We start from the raw sequence: 17107 nt of genomic DNA on the forward strand, positions 1-17107 counted from the left end.
CTATCAATATCCTGTATGGTATTTTTTTTAAGGCAAATGAAAAAAACATTTTCAAACTATGACACATTTATGAAGACCATTTTACATTATTTCTTTCATCTCTGTGAATATTTGCTTCATTTACTTGTTCACAACTTACCAAATTTAACTATTTAGCTTACACATTCCCTAACCCTAACTTTTTTAAGGGATCAAAACTAAAACAGCTAATTTATTATCAAAATAATAGAAAGTGTATTATCTATTAGTCTCAAGGAAAGCATCCTTAACAATCAGTGGTGAAGGTTCAATTCATATGAAATCAAAAGAAAAGATGGAATTTTTGAAAAGATGCAATTACTCCAAGCAAGTTCGCGAGATCACTTATTTATTCACAACAAATTTAGCTGTGTCGTGTTAAAAGTTTAAAACACCACAATTTAGGATACCCCAAACTGTAACAAACATGACAAGACTGATGGAAAAATGCTACCTCATTTTCGTTTTACCTGGAAATGTTTCTTTTTAAATAAAGGGTTAGTTGACAACAAACCGGCAGTATTTAGCTTTTTCAAGGGTCAAGAGGAAGGAATAACAAAACCAACCTAACTACTGTTTTTTCTTTTGTTCAGGATCAAAAGGAAACCATTAACTACGAAAGGATTAAGTAAGTAGAAGACAAAAGTACTCGATCCAAGGGCAGTATTCCCCAGGAGAGAAGAAAACAATTAAAGAGGCAGGATTTGAAAACCAAGTTTGAAATACGTGAAATCAATTAGCGTGCTCTCTAAAGGCGTGTGATTAAAAAAAAAAAAAACTAATAGGCTCCACTCACAAGAGCAACTTTCACAAGCTAGTAGAGAAGTTATGTGGACGGAGTACCAGCCGTGTGCGTGTTTGTGTGAGAGCACACGCTCGCGATTCTGAACCCCGAGACCAGAATGGTTAACAAAGGTTACAGCACCAGAGGAGGGGGGGAAAAAGTGGAAGCAAAGTCTCGCATGCTCCTAACTCGGGATTCCCAACAAGTCCCCGAAACCAGAGCTCCGTCCCTGCGGGATTTGAAAATCACCACCACAAACTACCGAGGGTGACCGCCACGGAGGAGGAGGGGACGGGCCGGGCCACACAGCCGGCCCCCGCCCCGGGCCGCGCGCGCGGGCGGGCGGGCGAGCGGGCGGCTGGCTCCAGCGCCGACCCCGTCCCCCCGGCCGCCCCGCCCGCGCTCCCGCACCCCGCGAGCGGCCCGGCGCCTCGCCACACCCCGGCGCCCCGGCCCCCCCGGCCGGGCCAGGTGACGCGGCCGGTCCGCCTCACCGACCCCGAGCCCCACAGAGACACACCCCGGCCCCGAGGCCCCGCCGGGCGCCGCGGCGTTACCTGGACCGAGGCTCCGGGTCCCGCCCCGTCAAGAGCCCGGGGGGGTCCGGGACCTTTGTTCCTTCCTCTTCCGAAGGGGATGGAGGGGCCGGGAGGGGAGAGGGGAATGGGCCGACTGGAGGCGGAACTGAAAACACTCTGGCGGCCGCCCCGCCCCCCCAGCCGGAGCCCGGCCGGCGGCCCGGCGCGCGGGGAGGGGACGGGAGAGGGGGCGGCGCGGGCCCGGCCGCCGCCCGCGGGGAGGAGGGGGTGGGGACGCGCGTCCCGCCGCCGCCACCGCCGCCCCTCCTCCCCTCGGGCGCGCGCCCGCCCGCCTCGCCCCCACCCGGGCGGCCCCCGACGGCCGAGCCGTCCTCCCCCGCCGCGCCCGCCGGCCCCACCTCCGCTTCCGCCCTGCGCCCTCCGCCGCCGGCCACAGCGGCGCGGCGCACCCACCTCCGGGCGGCTCGCTCGGCGCTCGCTGGCTGGTGGCTGGGAGCTGCTCCTCCGCCGCCGCCGCCGCCGCCGCCGCGGCCGCGCGGTAGCCCCGCCTCCCACCCCGGGCCGCGAGCCCCGCCGATTCGCCGGCGCAGCCCCGGGGGGCTGGCACCCTGCCGCCCTCTGATTGGTGTCCCCGAACGCCCGTTAGGGGCGCGAGGTACGCTGGCCGAGCGCGCGGCCTTGGGGGCGCGCGCGGAAGACCCTGGGAGCGAAGAAAGGGAAGGGGTTAGGCCTGAGCGCCCGTGTTAGGGCCAGGGCGCGAGCAGTGGGCTCTGAGAGGCGCGGGCCGCTACCTCTCCCCACCTCCTTTCCCTCCGGCCTCCCCGCCCTCCCGGCCGGACCGGCGGCGCACGCAGCCAATCAGCGCTCTGGGTGCTCGGGGTGTGAGCCGCGCGTCGGGGGCCTCGAATCGGAAGGGAGACGTCGCTCGCTGATTGGTCCCGCCTCCCCCGTAGAGCGTGAGGCAAGGCGCGGCCGGGCGGGCGGCGGAGGACTTAGGCGGGGTGGGATGCCCGCGGTTTCGGTTGGCTTCGTCTCTCGCGCGCTCGCACGGGAAACTCTGGGAAAGGGAGTCGGGGGCGGGGAGGGGAGGCGCGTAACCTGCCGTGAGGGCGACCACCCTTCCGTCCTGATCTCGGCCCTGGTCCTCCGTCCCCGTCTCTGGCCGGCACCACTGGGTGGGGCCTGTCGGAGGCCGCCGCCCGGCCCACCTACTCTGTAGTCAAGCCGGGAGTGGAGGCGTACTTATCCTCGGGGTGGGAGGCCCCGACGGTGGGCCAGCTAAGGGGCCGCAGAGGGGTGTGCCGAAGCCTGCGTCCCGGACCCACGCGCGGGGCGCCTTGTGCGAATGAGTGGGCGCGGCCCTCGTGGTGGTAAACGGGGGCGGGGTCCGAGATGTAAATAAGCCCGGGGCCGAGCTCTTTGCTTGGGCTGTAGGGTCTGGTGGCGGGGCGGGGGGTCACAGGTATTTTTCTTGAACGGGAACTTGGTCCTATCTTCGTGGAAAAATGGTGCTCATCATGCGTGCTCTGAATGCTCCTTGTGAAGTCTAGAACACAAGTGCCTGGCAAGATATCCCTCAACTGCTGAGTTATCTGTTCGGTTCTTCATGTCTGCACTTCTCAGGCACTGTTCTTAGACCCCATCCTCGCACGTCTGCACTACAAAGCCTCTAAGCTGCTAGAAACTTTGGTCGCCTTTTCCTTGCAGACCCAGGGCCTCTGCCTGAAATCTTGAACCCAGCCAATCACATCAAGCGATTATCGAGCATGCACGATGTTAGGCAGAGAACACCATAGAACTTCAAGTTGAGAAGAAATTCGGGTCTCACATAGGTCGTTGGTGGCAGAGACTAGACTTGTAACACGGTTTTGTTGGTTCTTGTCTGGCACTCACATGTACACTGCTTCGTGAATTTAACAGAGGACTCGAGGCAGAGCAGCACTGGCAATACAAATCAGCAAGCAGGAAGTACCAAATGACCGTTACAAATAGAAAGGCTTTCTGAAATGCATTATTTTCAGAAATGAAGGCTTCTCTTAGGAGGATACCTACTGTTGAACCTAGAGAGATTCAACTCAGATCCTCTGAGTGTTACAGATTTTCCAAATATCCTTTTAAAAAAAAATCTCCATATCTACTATCTCTCTCCTCGAACATGGAAGTACTTTTCTCATCAAAAGTTTGTGATGAAGAGCATGAACCCTGGAGTTGGGCAAATTGTAGTTTTGAATGCAGCTGTGCTTCAAATCAGTGACCTTTTTGGCAAGTAAAATTCTCCTGCAATGATAGCTGCTTAACTATAGTTGTGTGAGGGAGGTGGGAGGAGGGTTCAGGATGGGGAACACATGTACACCCATGGCTGATTCATGTCAATGTATGGCACAAACCACTACAATATTGTAATTAGCCTTCAATTAAATAAATAAATATAGTTGTGTGATGATTAAAGAAAGTAGTAAATATGAAAGTGAATAGCACATGGTTTTGAAGTTCGAAGAAAACCAATAATCGTTATCATTTCTTCTCTTCTGTTGCCTGCAGGCACATAGGTCACGATGAACCCACTCAACAGAAATCTTACCTTCAAAAGTTTACCTCCAGGGTGGCCTCTCCTCTTGTAAATTTAGAGGCAGTTCTACTCACCTCTTTCTAAAAACAGCTTGTGAAGGAGAGCTAGAAGCCAATTGGTGGAGCTGTTCCACCTCTTAAGACTTCCCTTTCCATTTCCCAGAGCCACCAAGGAGGATGTTCTAGGGCAAAGGCTATTTGATGTAGAAGTAGGAAGGCTGTTTATGGTTTGTGGTCCTTCTTCCTACTAACAGACCACCAGTTTTTAAATGAAATAGCCCATAAAAAGCTACCTGGGTCACACAAGTGTTTTCTCCTATGTGACCAGGGTGTGCACTTGGATGTCCCTGGGAGTGAGGACAAATAGAAGCAGATCTGACTGGAATTCCAGAAGAATCTGCTCCCAGTGTGAGAGGTAGGTACTTTGAGAGGCACATTAATTCGATGGATAATATACTTGTGGTCTTAGACCATCTCTCCAAAGTGTCAGACTTTGAATCCCTAACTCTTCCATTTAGGAAGCCTTCCAGGATTTGTATGATCAAGTAAAGGGGAGGAGGGGCAATCTGGCTACCAATGCAGTCCCCAAAAGGCTTAGGAAAGGAGCATGCCTTCTGCCACTCAGCTAGAAATGCATCTGAGCCGAAGTGGATCAAGATAGAAACTGAAGGCAGATGGAGCAGGGATCGCCGTGGCAGCAATCAACTTGGAAATTCATTAGGGCACCTCAAGATCTATCAGTAGGCCCCAATTATATGTTATATTTTAAATCTTATGTTTATATGAATAGACACCTTGCTTAACACTTTATTTTGCATGATACTGAAAAATCAAATCTATTTAAAAGTAGTAAAATGTTCCAGAAAGACACATAAGGAAAATGGTAACAGTGTTTGCTTCTAGAAGGAGAGCCTTGAAGTCATGAGTGGAAAACTTTTATCATTAATTCTTTTGTAGTTTGAGTTTTAAAGAATATATGTGTGTGTGTGTGTGTGTAATCTCCATGTATTGATTTTTCATAAACTAGAACTCACATTCCTCCTCCTTTCTGCTAAATCTGTTAAGTTCTTCCTTGTTACTCCAGCCCAAAAGATATCACTCACCTATGAATTTTCTCTCATGGTCAGAAAGATTTACATACCATGACTTTGCTTTGATTAATGTCTTGATCTATTAGTTTAGTCTTGAGTAGTTTTTTAACTTCTCATGTGTGTGTTTTGTCTTGCCATTTAGATTGTAAATTCCTGAAGGACAAGGACAGTAAGCATCTTGTTCTCAGTTGTTTCCCCACAATCTGAGATAAAATACCACATAATTGGAGAAATATGAAATACAGCATTTGTATAGCAGAAAAAGGCTGTATGTGTGTCAGAGGTCTGCAAGCATTCTACACAGCTTTGCCCCTTCCAGTTTGTATTTGCCCTCAATAAAACGTTTGAGTATCTTGTGAACATCCAATCTCTATATTTGTTCATCCTCGTGGAACGAAGTTGCGGTATTACATCTCAAAGATTCAGTTATTTGCGACTGAAAGGATACTGATTAATGAGATGACCTGAGTAAAAGTTGTAAAGAACAAAAATGTGGGGTTATTTTTGTTGTAAATGAAGAAACCCGATACCAACTGCATTTTTATCTCAGTATGATGAAATTTCATGTTTTAAATGAAGTTATGTTGAAGATGTGTACACCTGCCTCTACAAACACACATTCACATGCTAATTTTTACTAAAAATAAAAAATATGTAATATCTGATAGGAAATGCTGGAGAATAAAGCATAAACAAGAAAAAAGAATTTCAGCAAGTATTTATCAGATATCTCTTATATGCCTATCATAAAAGCATCGGTTCTTCATGGTAGAGAATTCTCATTCCATGGCAAAAATCACTCAAGAAAATGAAACATGCAAGTGGTTTTTTGATTTAGAAAAGAAGAGATTGGAAGAGAAATGACTGTGGTTGAAAAATACATTTGGAGAAAACAAGTTATATTTATCATCATTATCCAGGCATCTGATAATATTTCTATCTGTACATTGGAAAGCGTAAAGAATCACTGGATAATTTATGGTGAGAGCTAATGCAATGATTGTTCAAACATTACTTGGAAAATTATAATTCCAGTGAAATGAGCATTCCCATAAAGGCATTTAAATGTTATCTGAGATCTCTGTATTTGAAATAAACTAAACAGGGGCCACTGTCTAAATCCTAGAAGGACAATGGACAAATTATTTAAAGTTCTATTGTGAGAGGGATAATTTGGTAGTCAGTTATCAACAATAGGGCCTTATGCCTTGATTATAATTGTCTGTGTGTGACAATATTGAGTGAGCCAGGCTGCTGCTAGGCAGGATAAATGTATGAAGGTATAATACACTTAGAAAATTTCAAGCTTATTAGCATAATTGTTCTGATGAAGACTGAAGAGCTTACTTAACTGACTGGAGTAGACAATAGATGCATAATCAGTGTCCTAATGATTGAATTAATGAGGCCCCATTGTTTGTCCTTACTGTAAGCAGTCCTCGGCTATGAAAAAGACATTTTGCTAAAAGAGTCTGACAATTGTGTTAGCTGATGAGTGGCCAGAATGTAATTAATGATGGAAGAGAGCTGATTACTATTGGGTCCTAAAGACTTCAACGGTGGATTTCAAGGGGCAAATTACATAGCTACGGAGAAGTTTCCTATCAGCTCCCCCTTGCCTTCATACAATAATGGAACCTGATCAAAGCTCTTATTTGCAGCTAAGGAAACTGAAGCCCGGGCTTTTCCAAAGTCCTGTGACCACTTTAGGGGCTATACATACATTGCCTCTGCTGCTCTGGCACTGCCTGCCGACTTTGACCTGCCCCTGGTCTACGCCCTCCCCTATGCCTTTGCTACCCTCTTCAGTCTCCCTTTTACCTTCTGTGCACGTGTCCTAACCAAACTTCACAATGAATATGGGACAGGTTTCTCCTCCACACCTGAACCTCAACACTAGACAAATATGTCTGTCTCCAAATCTATTCTCCAGACATTTCCTATGGAAAACCTGCTCCTCTGCCCGTGGAAAAAGCTTCTAGCTATTCTCTGTTCTAGATTAGAATCAACCCTTCTACACACACACACCTATGACACTCTCATATCACCTTTAAACTTTTTTCTTCAGAACTCTTATCATTATCTGGAATTATATCTATTTATTTCTTTACTGATTTATCATTTGTCACTTCTCCCTGCTGAATGTAAGCTCTGTAAGAGCAGAAAACTTGTCTGCTTTATTCACCAGAGTATCCCCTACTCAAGCATGCCTATTTCATTCTCCATATTGTCCCTAATTCAAGCATACCTGGAGGTACTCAATACATATTTTTGAATGGATGGATAATTTCCCCTCACACTCAAAGCATGTGAACAGTGAACTCATTATCTTTTGTTTTACTCTCTGGTTGTGTTCTATCCCAGTTCCCTAGAAAGCAGAGCCTGAATCAAGAAGGCTGACGCTTTCTTTAGGAGATATTATTCCAGGTCAGGGACAGGGAAAAGGCAAGAAAGAACGGAGAGCAGCGTATAGCGATGCATGACTGTGCTGAACACCACTTCACAGCAAGCCTTGACAAGCGCAACCACTTGGCCAGACAGACAACATGGAGCACTCATGCCTTGGAACATCTGAGGAAGGAAGGAATTTTATCTTATGTCTCTAGTTGCCCACTGGTCACAGCTTGCCCCACAGGGGGCTAACTTTCCCATACTTCCCAGGTGTGTGATCTGTATCCTTTGGCAGCCACTCAGAAAGCAGGTCCCTGCCCTGGAGGCCAGAAGGGGTAGGAAAAAAACTTGGTATGTGGCTGGTCGGCCTTAGGCTGTCAAATCACGAGGGACTTCACTAAGTCACTCATGGTAGCAGCTAAGACAGAGCAAGAGGCCCAGAAAATCTGAGAAGACACATGAATGGGGCCTGCTGTAGAGCAGTTGTTACCACAAGCATAAGAGCACGTCAGCTTCCTTCACTGCATTATAGCAGCGGCCACCCACAATAAGTGATAAATATTTGTTGAAGGAATGTGTGTAAATGGCATCACCATCTCTGACTAATGTAAGCCAGAACCTTGGAATCGTCTGTGATCTTTCTTCTTCTTGCCTATATATCTAATTGACACAAATTCCTCCATCTCCTTAATACATCTCCGATCCAATACCTCTTGTCCAAGGTCACTGCCTTGATTCAGACCTTCAGCATCTTTCATTGGAATTCTTGCCAAAGCTCCTTAACCAGTCTTCACATCTTTAGTCTTCCTCTCCAATTCAGTCTCCTTCCTGCTGCCAGGAATTTTTTTTATAGCGTATTTTCTGAATGCAAATCTGATAATGTTACTATCCTGATTAAATTGATAGTTTTTTTTTTTTTTTTTAAGATGAATCAAGCCTCTTTAGCATAACCCAAAAGATCCTTCATGATCCGTCCTAGGCTACTCTCTTTAGCTTTACACCTCCTCCCACCCTGCCCTTGTACCCTAGCCAAGCGGAATTCCTGGTGTGTTTCCCCACACACCATACTCTTCCATGCCTCAGTGCCTACGTTGTGCTCTTTGTTCTGTTTGCAACGCATTTGTGCTTGATGAACCTCTTGTTGTTCTTATTTAGTCGCTAGTCACTAAGTTGTGTCTGACTCTTTGCAACCCATGGACTGTAGCCCGCCAGGCTCCTTTCTCCATGGGATTTTCCAGGCAAGAGTACTGGAGTGGGTTATTTCCTTCTACAGGGTGTCCACCCGACCCAGGGATCGAACCCACGTCTCCTGCACTGGCAGGTGGATTCTTGACCACTGAGTCACCTGGGAGCCCTGATGAACCTCTACTTGTACTTCAAAACACTGTTTCCATGTAACCCCAGTTCATCCATTGAGGATCCATCCACCCACCCACTCATCCATCCAGGGTTCACTGTAAACAGGTTTCTTAGTTGCAAGCAGCAGCAGAAGCTGATATTTGCTGAATTAAGAGAAAGGCAGTTCATGAAAGGATACTGGGTGACTGACAATTGCTGGGAAGTCTGCAGAAACAGTCTCAGACAGTAAGCAAGAATAAGGAAGTCTGGGCAGCAGCCAGGATCACAACCAGTATCGTGGTACAGTGCTTCGAAGGAGGTGACCACCACCATTCAGAACAGGATACCGCAGCTTACACTTGCAGTCCAGCAGCACTGGACACGGTACCATCCATTACTGGCACAACCAGCACTCTTGGTCCTGGAAGGCAGATGTCACTGCAGTGCCTGTTATTGCCGCCAGAATGGATTCTCCACCAAACCTGCTTTGTATTACTCGGGCTCTCTCTTTGAAGTCTGTGGCAGACCCATTAGGCTTGCTAAGCTTAAAACATATTCCTTGCTCTAATTGCAGGCTGCTTGGGAATGTAAAGAGGTGACATTTTTGGACATCTGTGTTGTAAATGGGATCTGCTTCTCTCCAGTAATCTTTAGATTACCCCCCCAAAAAGGAAAGGGGATCAGATTTTGGGAAACCCCAAATGACAAATGTGCTCAAGTTCTGTCAACATATAAATTGACATCTGCCTGTATTAGGTTCTCTTGGAGGCACTAGGATACAAAATTGACTGAGGTGACTACACCCACTGGCCTGGTCAAAAAGAAAATAGCAAGTGTTAGCAAGGATGTAGAGAAATCAATGGGAGGAATGTAAAATGGTGGACTTCGGAAAACTGGCAATTCCTCAAAAGATCATACAGAGTAACCATGTGCTTAGTCTCAGTCGTGTCCGACTCTTTGAGACCCCATGGACTGTAGCCCACCAGGCTCCTCTGTCCATGGGGATTCTCCAGGGAAGAACACTTTAGTGGTTTGCCATGCCCTCCTCCAAGAATCTTCCCATCCCAGGGACTGGACCCAGGTCTCTTGCATTGCAGGTGGACTCTTTACCATCTGAGCCACCCAACAATTCTACTGTTAGGTATATATCCAAGAGAAATGGCAACATATGCTCACTTAAACACACACACACATGTTCATAGCAGCGTATTTATAAGTGCCAAAAAGTGGAAACAAACACCCATCAACTGATGAGTGGACAAAGTGTGGAGTAGCCACACAATGTAATATTATTTGGCAGTGAAAAGGAATGAAGTCTGAAGCATGCTACCACATGGATGAACCTTGGAAACACTGTGCTAAGACAAAGAAGCTATTCACAGAGGACCACATACTGTATGATTCCACTTATATGAAACATCCAGCATAGGCAATTCTATAAGGATAGAAAATAGATTTGTGGTTGGCTAGGTCTGAGAGCCAGAGATCCTGGAATGTGAAGTCAAGTGGGCCTTAGAAAGCATCACTACGAACAAAGCTAGTGGAGGTGATGGAATTCCAGTGGAGCTATTTCAAATCCTGAAAGATGATGCTGTCAAAGTGCTGCACTCAATATGCCAGCAAATGTGGAAAACTCAGCAGTGGCCACAGGACTGGAAAAGGTCAGTTTTCATTCCAATCCCAAAGAAAGGCAATGCCAAAGAATGCTCAAACTACTGCACAATTGCACTCATCTCACATGCTAGTAAAGTAATGCTCAAAATTCTCCAAGCCAGGCTTCAGCAATATGTGAACCGTGAACTTCCTGATGTTCCAGCTGGTTTTGGAAAAGGCAGAGGAACCAGAGATCAAATTGCCAACATCCTCTGGATCATGGAAAAAGCAAGAGAGTTCCAGAAAAACATCTATTTCTGCTTTATTGACTATGCCAAAGCCTTTGACTGTGTGGATCACAAGAAACTGTGGAAAATTCTGAAAGAGATGGGAATACCAGACCACCTGACCTGCCTCTTGAGAAACCTATATGCAGGTCAAGAAGCAACAGTTAGAACTGGACATGGAACAACAGACTGGTTCCAAATAGGAAAAGGAGTACGTCAAGGCTGTATATTGTCACCCTGCTTATTTAACTTATAAGCAGAGTACATCATGAGAAATGCTGGGCTGGAAGAAGCACAAGCTGGAATCAAGACTGCCGGGAGAAATATCAATAACCTCAGATATGCAGATGACACCACCCTTATGGCAGAAAGTGAAGAGGAACTCAAAAGCCTCTTGATGAAAGTGAAAGAGGAGAGTGAAAAAGTTGGCTTAAAGCTCAACATTCAGAAAACGAAGATCATGGCATCCGGTCCCATCGCTTCATGGGAAATAGATGGAGAAACAATGGAAACAGTGTCAGACTTTATTTTTCTGGGCTCCAAAATCACTGCAGATGGTGACTGCAGCCATGAAATTAAAAGACGCTTACTCCTTGGAAGGAAAGTTATGACCAACCTAGATAGCATATTGAAAAGCAGAGACATTACTTTGCCAACAAAGGTTCGTCTAGTCAAGGCTATGGTTTTTCCTGTGGTCATGTATGGATGTGAGAGTTGGACTATGAAGAAGGCTGAGCGCCAAAGAATTGATGCTTTTGAACTGTGGTGTTGGAGAAGACTCTTGAGAGTCCCTTGGATTGCAAGGAGATCCAACCAGTCCATTCTGAAGGAGATCAGCCCTGGGTGTTCTTTGGAAGGAATGATGCTAAAGCTGAAACTCCAGTACTTTGGCCACCTCATGTGAAGAGTTGACTCATTGGAAAAGACTCTGATGCTGGGAAGGATTGGGGGCAGGAGGAGAAGGGGACGACAGAGGATGAGATGGCTGGATGGCATCACTGACTCGATGGACGTGAGTCTGAGTGAACTCCGGGAGTTGGTGATGGACAGGGAGGCCTGGCGTGCTGCGATTCATGGGGTCACAAAGGGTCGGACATGACTGAGCGACTGAACTGAACTGAGGTCTGAGAGCAAAGAGGGATGAGATAGAGAGTAACTGCTAGGGTTACATTTTTATCCCCAGCAAGAGTTTCTTGCTGGGGATAAAAATGTTCTAAAATAGATTGTGGTGTTGATTGTACAAATCTGTGAATATACTAAAAATTATGAAATTGTATACTCTTAACTGGGCTTCCCAGGTGACACTAGTGGTAAAGAACTCACCTGCCAATGCAGGAGATATAGAGCCGTGGGTTTGATCCCTGGGTCGGGAAGATCCCCTGCAGGAGGGCATGGCATCCCACTCCAATATTGTTGCCTGGAGAACCCCAAGGGCAGAGGAGCCTGGCAGGCTATAGTAAATCGGGTCACAGAGTCAAACACAACTGAAAGGACTTAGCACACGTGCACACTTTAAGTTGTTGAATGTGTGGTCTGTGCCTATTGTTTTTTTTAATGAATGAGATAGAAAGCTCTCTCCTCAAGGAACTGACATGCTTGTGGGACAGCAAACAAGCAGGTAACATACAACTTAAACTAAATGGTCAGCCTCTTCCTCGTTCCTACCTCTTCTTTCTTTATTCCTCAAAAGAGAATAGATCCCGCCCCCTCCCCTTCACAACACTTATTATACTTTTTAAAATCATCTTTCTCTGAAAAATAAGATCCTTGAGATAGGATGTGTGCCTTTGAACTATGAGTCAACAGGAGTAGGCGCAGTGCCTGGCATGTAGTAGGCTTATAATAATTGTCTGTTCACTGGAGAATAAACGACAGAGCCAGGACTAGGAGGTGGGTGTCCTGAGTCCCAGGTCAGCACTCCTTCCAGTCACAGCGGTGTCTGACATGAAGGCTCCCCAGATTGGACAGCTAGCCGGGAGAGTCTACACGGAAGCAAAGGTGCTTTTACAGGCATCAGTCTCCAGGTACATGTTTACGTTTTACGCTCTAAGCGTAATTGTGCTGTTTCCTCCCTCGTTCCGCATGTCCTTCGAATAATCTTTCTACTCACCTCATTCACAGCTTTCTCCCTAGAGTTCATCACACTATAGCAGCTTGGCTGGCATCTTTAGCATCTTGTAATCCTGAATACTCAGCAGTGACTGGGGCTCCCTGGACTATGCACGCAGGAGTTCAGAAGCCCAGATTTTGGTTTTCTAATTATTATTATTTATTTTTGGCTGCAGTGGGTCTTCGTTGCTGCCTGTGAGCTTTCTCAAGGTGCAGTGCACAGGCTTCTCACTGTGGTGGCTTCTCTCGATGTGGAGCACAGGCTCTAGAGGACAGGCTCTGAAGTCGTGGCACACAGGCTTAATTGCCCCATGGCATGTGAGATCTTCCTGGACCAGGAATCGAACCCATGTCCCCTGCACTGGCAGGCTGATTCCTACCCACTGGACCACCAGGGAAGCCCTGAGGCCCAGATTTTAGAGATTTGGTTTTTCACTTATCAAGAACCACCAAGTAGAACTTTTACAAGTAAGGATTACCTTTATTTTTATTTTTATTTTTTTTTTTTGCATTTAGCACGCTTGCTTTTTATTTTATTTATTTTTTTTCTAATTTTATTTTATTTTTAAACTTTACATAATTGTATTAGTTTTGCCAAATATCAAAATGAATCCGCCACAGGTATACATGTGTTCCCCATCCTGAACCCTCCTCCCTCCTCCCTCCCCATACCATCCCTCTGGGTTGTCCCAGTGCACTAGCCCCAAGCATCCAGTATCGTGCATCGAACCTGGACTGGCAACTCGTTTCTTACATGATATTTTACATGTTTCAATGCCATTCTCCCAAATCTTCCCACCCTCTCCCTAAAGGATTACCTTTAAAAAATTATTTTTTTCACAGCCTACTGAGATATGATTTTGCAATGAATGTTCTCTACTTCTTTTCCGAAACAGCTTTTTTTGGAGACATAATTCACATACTATGCAACTTGCCCATTTAAACTATACAGTTCAATGGTTTTTAGTATGTTCACAGAACTATGCAGTGATCATCACAACAGAACATTTTGTCACCCCCAAAATAAACCTTCTACCATTGCATTCACTTCCCTTTCTCTTCGCCTTGCTGCAGCCCTAGCCAACCACTAATCTAGTTTTTTGCTTTTGTAGATTTGCCTATTATGGTTGTCTCATGTAAGCGGACTGGCTTCTTTCACTGAGTACAGTGTTTTCAAAGCCCATGCATGTGGTAGCATGTCTCAGAACTTCATTCCTTTTCACGGCCAGATGATACTCCATTGTATGCATATGCCACACTTGTTTATTCATTCACCCGTTGATGAGCATTTGAATTGTTTCTGCATTTGAGCTTTCATGAATAATGCTGCTTTGAGCATTCTTATACGATTTTTTATACTACTGCGTAGATCCTAACTTTATTCTCAAATTTCCTCTCCCTTTCTGATCAGCTCTAAATATGCTGTCCATCAGTCTACAACATTCTGCCAGGCTTTTTATAAAGAATCATTCATGGATATTGAAAGCTTGGCAAACATACAGCCTTGCTGCTTTTGGAGTTGGCTGCCAATATATAAAGTATTTCATTGAACTAATGAAACAATTATCTCTCAAATGACATTTTGTGACTTCTGTTTGGAGATGCCAAGAAGCCAAGTTTTCCTTTCATTCGACAGAGCTGTGTGTTCCTGGAGAATCTCCCCTGTATTAAGGATTGTGCACTGTGCTGGGAAGAGAAGGAACAGGGCACAGTCCTTGCCCTACAAGATCCTTTATTCTGTTAGAGGAGGCAGCTCATTGGGTTTGGTCAGGGTAGGCTTCCCAGAAGAAGAAGCAACTGTAGCCAAGATGGTACCATCAGAAGTTAACCAGACAAAGAGTCAAGACAGCAAAGGGAAGCAGGTGTGCAGAGGTCCACATGTGAGAAGAACATGTCTAGATGGGAAGGAGGAAGGAAAAGAGAGAGAGAGGAGGGGGCATGAGGAGGTAGGGAAAGAGATGAAACTGAACAAGAATGCCAAGTAAAGAGAAGATCACTGCCTAAAGGGGAAGGGTTAAAAATTCCGCAGAAATGAGCAGTCACAGAATGGTTGACTCATAAAACAAACAAACAAACAAACATGAGAACTTGTTGGAAAACATACACTATGAAAAAGAAATCACGATTAGTTATTTTTCAATCCTCTTTTGGGGGAAACAAATATATTTCCTTTTAATCAAAAGGTTCAAATTTGGTATCAACTTGTAATACTAGTAATGTTTTAAATCACTTTAGTAAATATGAACTCTTCATAAATATGAACTCACTTTTAATAAATATGATTACTCACTTCTCTGAGGCTATAAAATGTTTCCTAATGCTTGGATTTTCCAGGCATTATATGGTAAATCAAGTAAGACATGAAGAAAGTGAAAGGAATGCAAAAATATTTTATATATTATATGTATTACTTAGAAAAACAGCACTACAAAATAATTCAAGTCTGGGCACTAATCTCTCTCCTTAGCACAATTATAATTAATGAAATTTAAAAATAAAAGAGCCCTACACCAAGAGGCCTTCAACTAAGAGTCTTTTAAATATTTTTGCTTTGGAAATCTTTCTATTCTCTAGTTCAATTCAGGGTAGAACAATGGGAGTGTAGTAAATACACATTTATTAGATGTTACAAGCAAAGCACTATTCTGTGGGCTATGAGGATAGGAAGGGTACAAAGGATAAAAGGGTCCAAAGCATGGCAGGTGTGGTTCCTTCTCCCAGTGACCTTCAACTGAGAACAAGAGAGCTCAGGACAGGGGAGACAGCGAATGTTTATTGCTAGTCCTATCACTGGATGGCTCCTAAAGCTCACTTTATCTCCATTAATTTTCAAATGACCCCAGAAATACGGAATTTTCCTTCTAAACAGCAAAGTTTCCAAAGAGGTAAAATAGCTTGCCTAAGATCAATAAGCTACAGCGGACATTTCCAGTTGAGCTAAAACCCAGGAAATGTGCACCAAGTGCAGACATCTGGGCAACCTCCTTGTTCTGCTGAGCCAGAATGAGGCTAGGTTCTCTCGTAATTGACCTTCGGGGGTCTTGTTTGCATATCTACCCTTTGTGGAAGGCAATGAAAGGATGTTCTGAGACCTGGGGATGGGACCTGGGCAGCCACCAGGGAAATGTGGGTGTGTTTCTGCAAGGCGTTGATTCTACTTCCAGACCTAGGAGGAAGCACAGGGGCAGGCACATTGCTGCTCACGCCTGGGTCACCCCAAGACATTCTACCTAAATCTCCTTGGACCCCCAAGATGTGACTGTATCCTTGGGTGCAGGTAACTCAAGGAGTAGGGCCAGGGAGCCCAGAGAGGTCATGAGTTGTAGCTGGGAGCAGGATGCTTTCTCCTGGATACAGCAGGAATGTAGCCCAAAGGCACCAAAGCCACAGGGCTATGTGGTCAGTGGGCTGCATTTCAGAAGGACTAGAGATGGAAGTGTTCCCAGCAAGAAGACTGGGGGACAGTCAGGCTTACTGATGCAGGGGGTTTCTGCTACAGTGTTTTAGCATGGCCTTGCCTGGAATGGACTTCCCTTGTGGCTCAGTTGGTAAAGAATCTGCCCGCAATGAGGGAGACCTGGTTTCAATCCCTGAGTTGGGAAGATCCCCTGGAGAAGGCAAAGGCTACCGACTCCAGTATTCTGACCTAGAGAATTCCATGGACAGTATAGTCCATGAGGCCACAAAGAGTCAGACACGACTGAGCGACTTTTACTTGCCTGGAATGGAGGAGCTCTTCCCTAGAATGGAGAGCATCTTGTCCTATCATATTTACTAAGCATATGCTGTGTGTCAGACACTGTTCTAGACACTGAGCTAAGTCACTTCAGTCGTGTCTGACTCTGCAACCCTATGGACTGTAGCCTGTCAGGCTCCTCTGTCCATGGGATTCTCCAGGCAAGAAGACTGGAGTGGGTTTCCATGCGCTCCTCCAGGGGATCTTCCTAACCCAGGGATCGAACCCACATCTCCTGTGGCACCTACATTGGAGGTGGATTTTTTACCGTTGAGCCACTGGAGAAGCCCATTCTAGACCCTAGAACACAGCAAATAGTATTAAACAAACAAACAAAAAAATCTCTATCCTCTTGGGGTTGCTGCTAAGTCGCTTCAGTCGTGTCCGACTCTGTGCGACCCCATAGACGGCAGCCCACCAGGCTCCCCCGTCCCTGGGATTCTCCAGGCAAGAACACTGGAGTGGGTTGCCATTTCCTTCTCCAATGCATGAAAGTGAAAAGTGAAAGTGAAGTCGCTCAGTTGTGTCCGACTCTTAGGGACCCCATGGACTGCAGCCTACTAGGCTCCTCCATCCATGGGATTTTCCAGGCAAGAGTACTGGAGTGGGGTGCCATTGCCTTCTCCATCCTCTTGGGGTGCTGTATTCTAATT

At 46.0% G+C, this 17107-nt stretch overlaps 1 protein-coding gene across 3 annotated transcripts in view; it reads right to left on the reverse strand.

The window, feature by feature from the left end:
- The window catches only part of SMAD2 (SMAD family member 2), a 90545-nt gene extending 88659 nt beyond the window's left edge, over positions 1-1886 (reverse strand). For 2 of the 3 annotated variants that reach the window (XM_061400112.1, XM_061400111.1), the window contains exon 1: positions 1795-1886. The gene's annotated coding sequence lies outside the window, so the exon portion shown is untranslated. Of the gene's footprint in view, positions 1-1359; positions 1450-1794 lie in introns of those variants that run through there. The other variant, XM_061400110.1, reaches the window with a different exon arrangement.
- Between the last annotated feature and the right edge of the window lie 15221 nt (positions 1887-17107).

Source organism: Bos javanicus, chromosome 24, assembly GCF_032452875.1.
Source record: "Bos javanicus breed banteng chromosome 24, ARS-OSU_banteng_1.0, whole genome shotgun sequence".
NCBI lineage: Eukaryota > Metazoa > Chordata > Mammalia > Artiodactyla > Bovidae > Bos > Bos javanicus.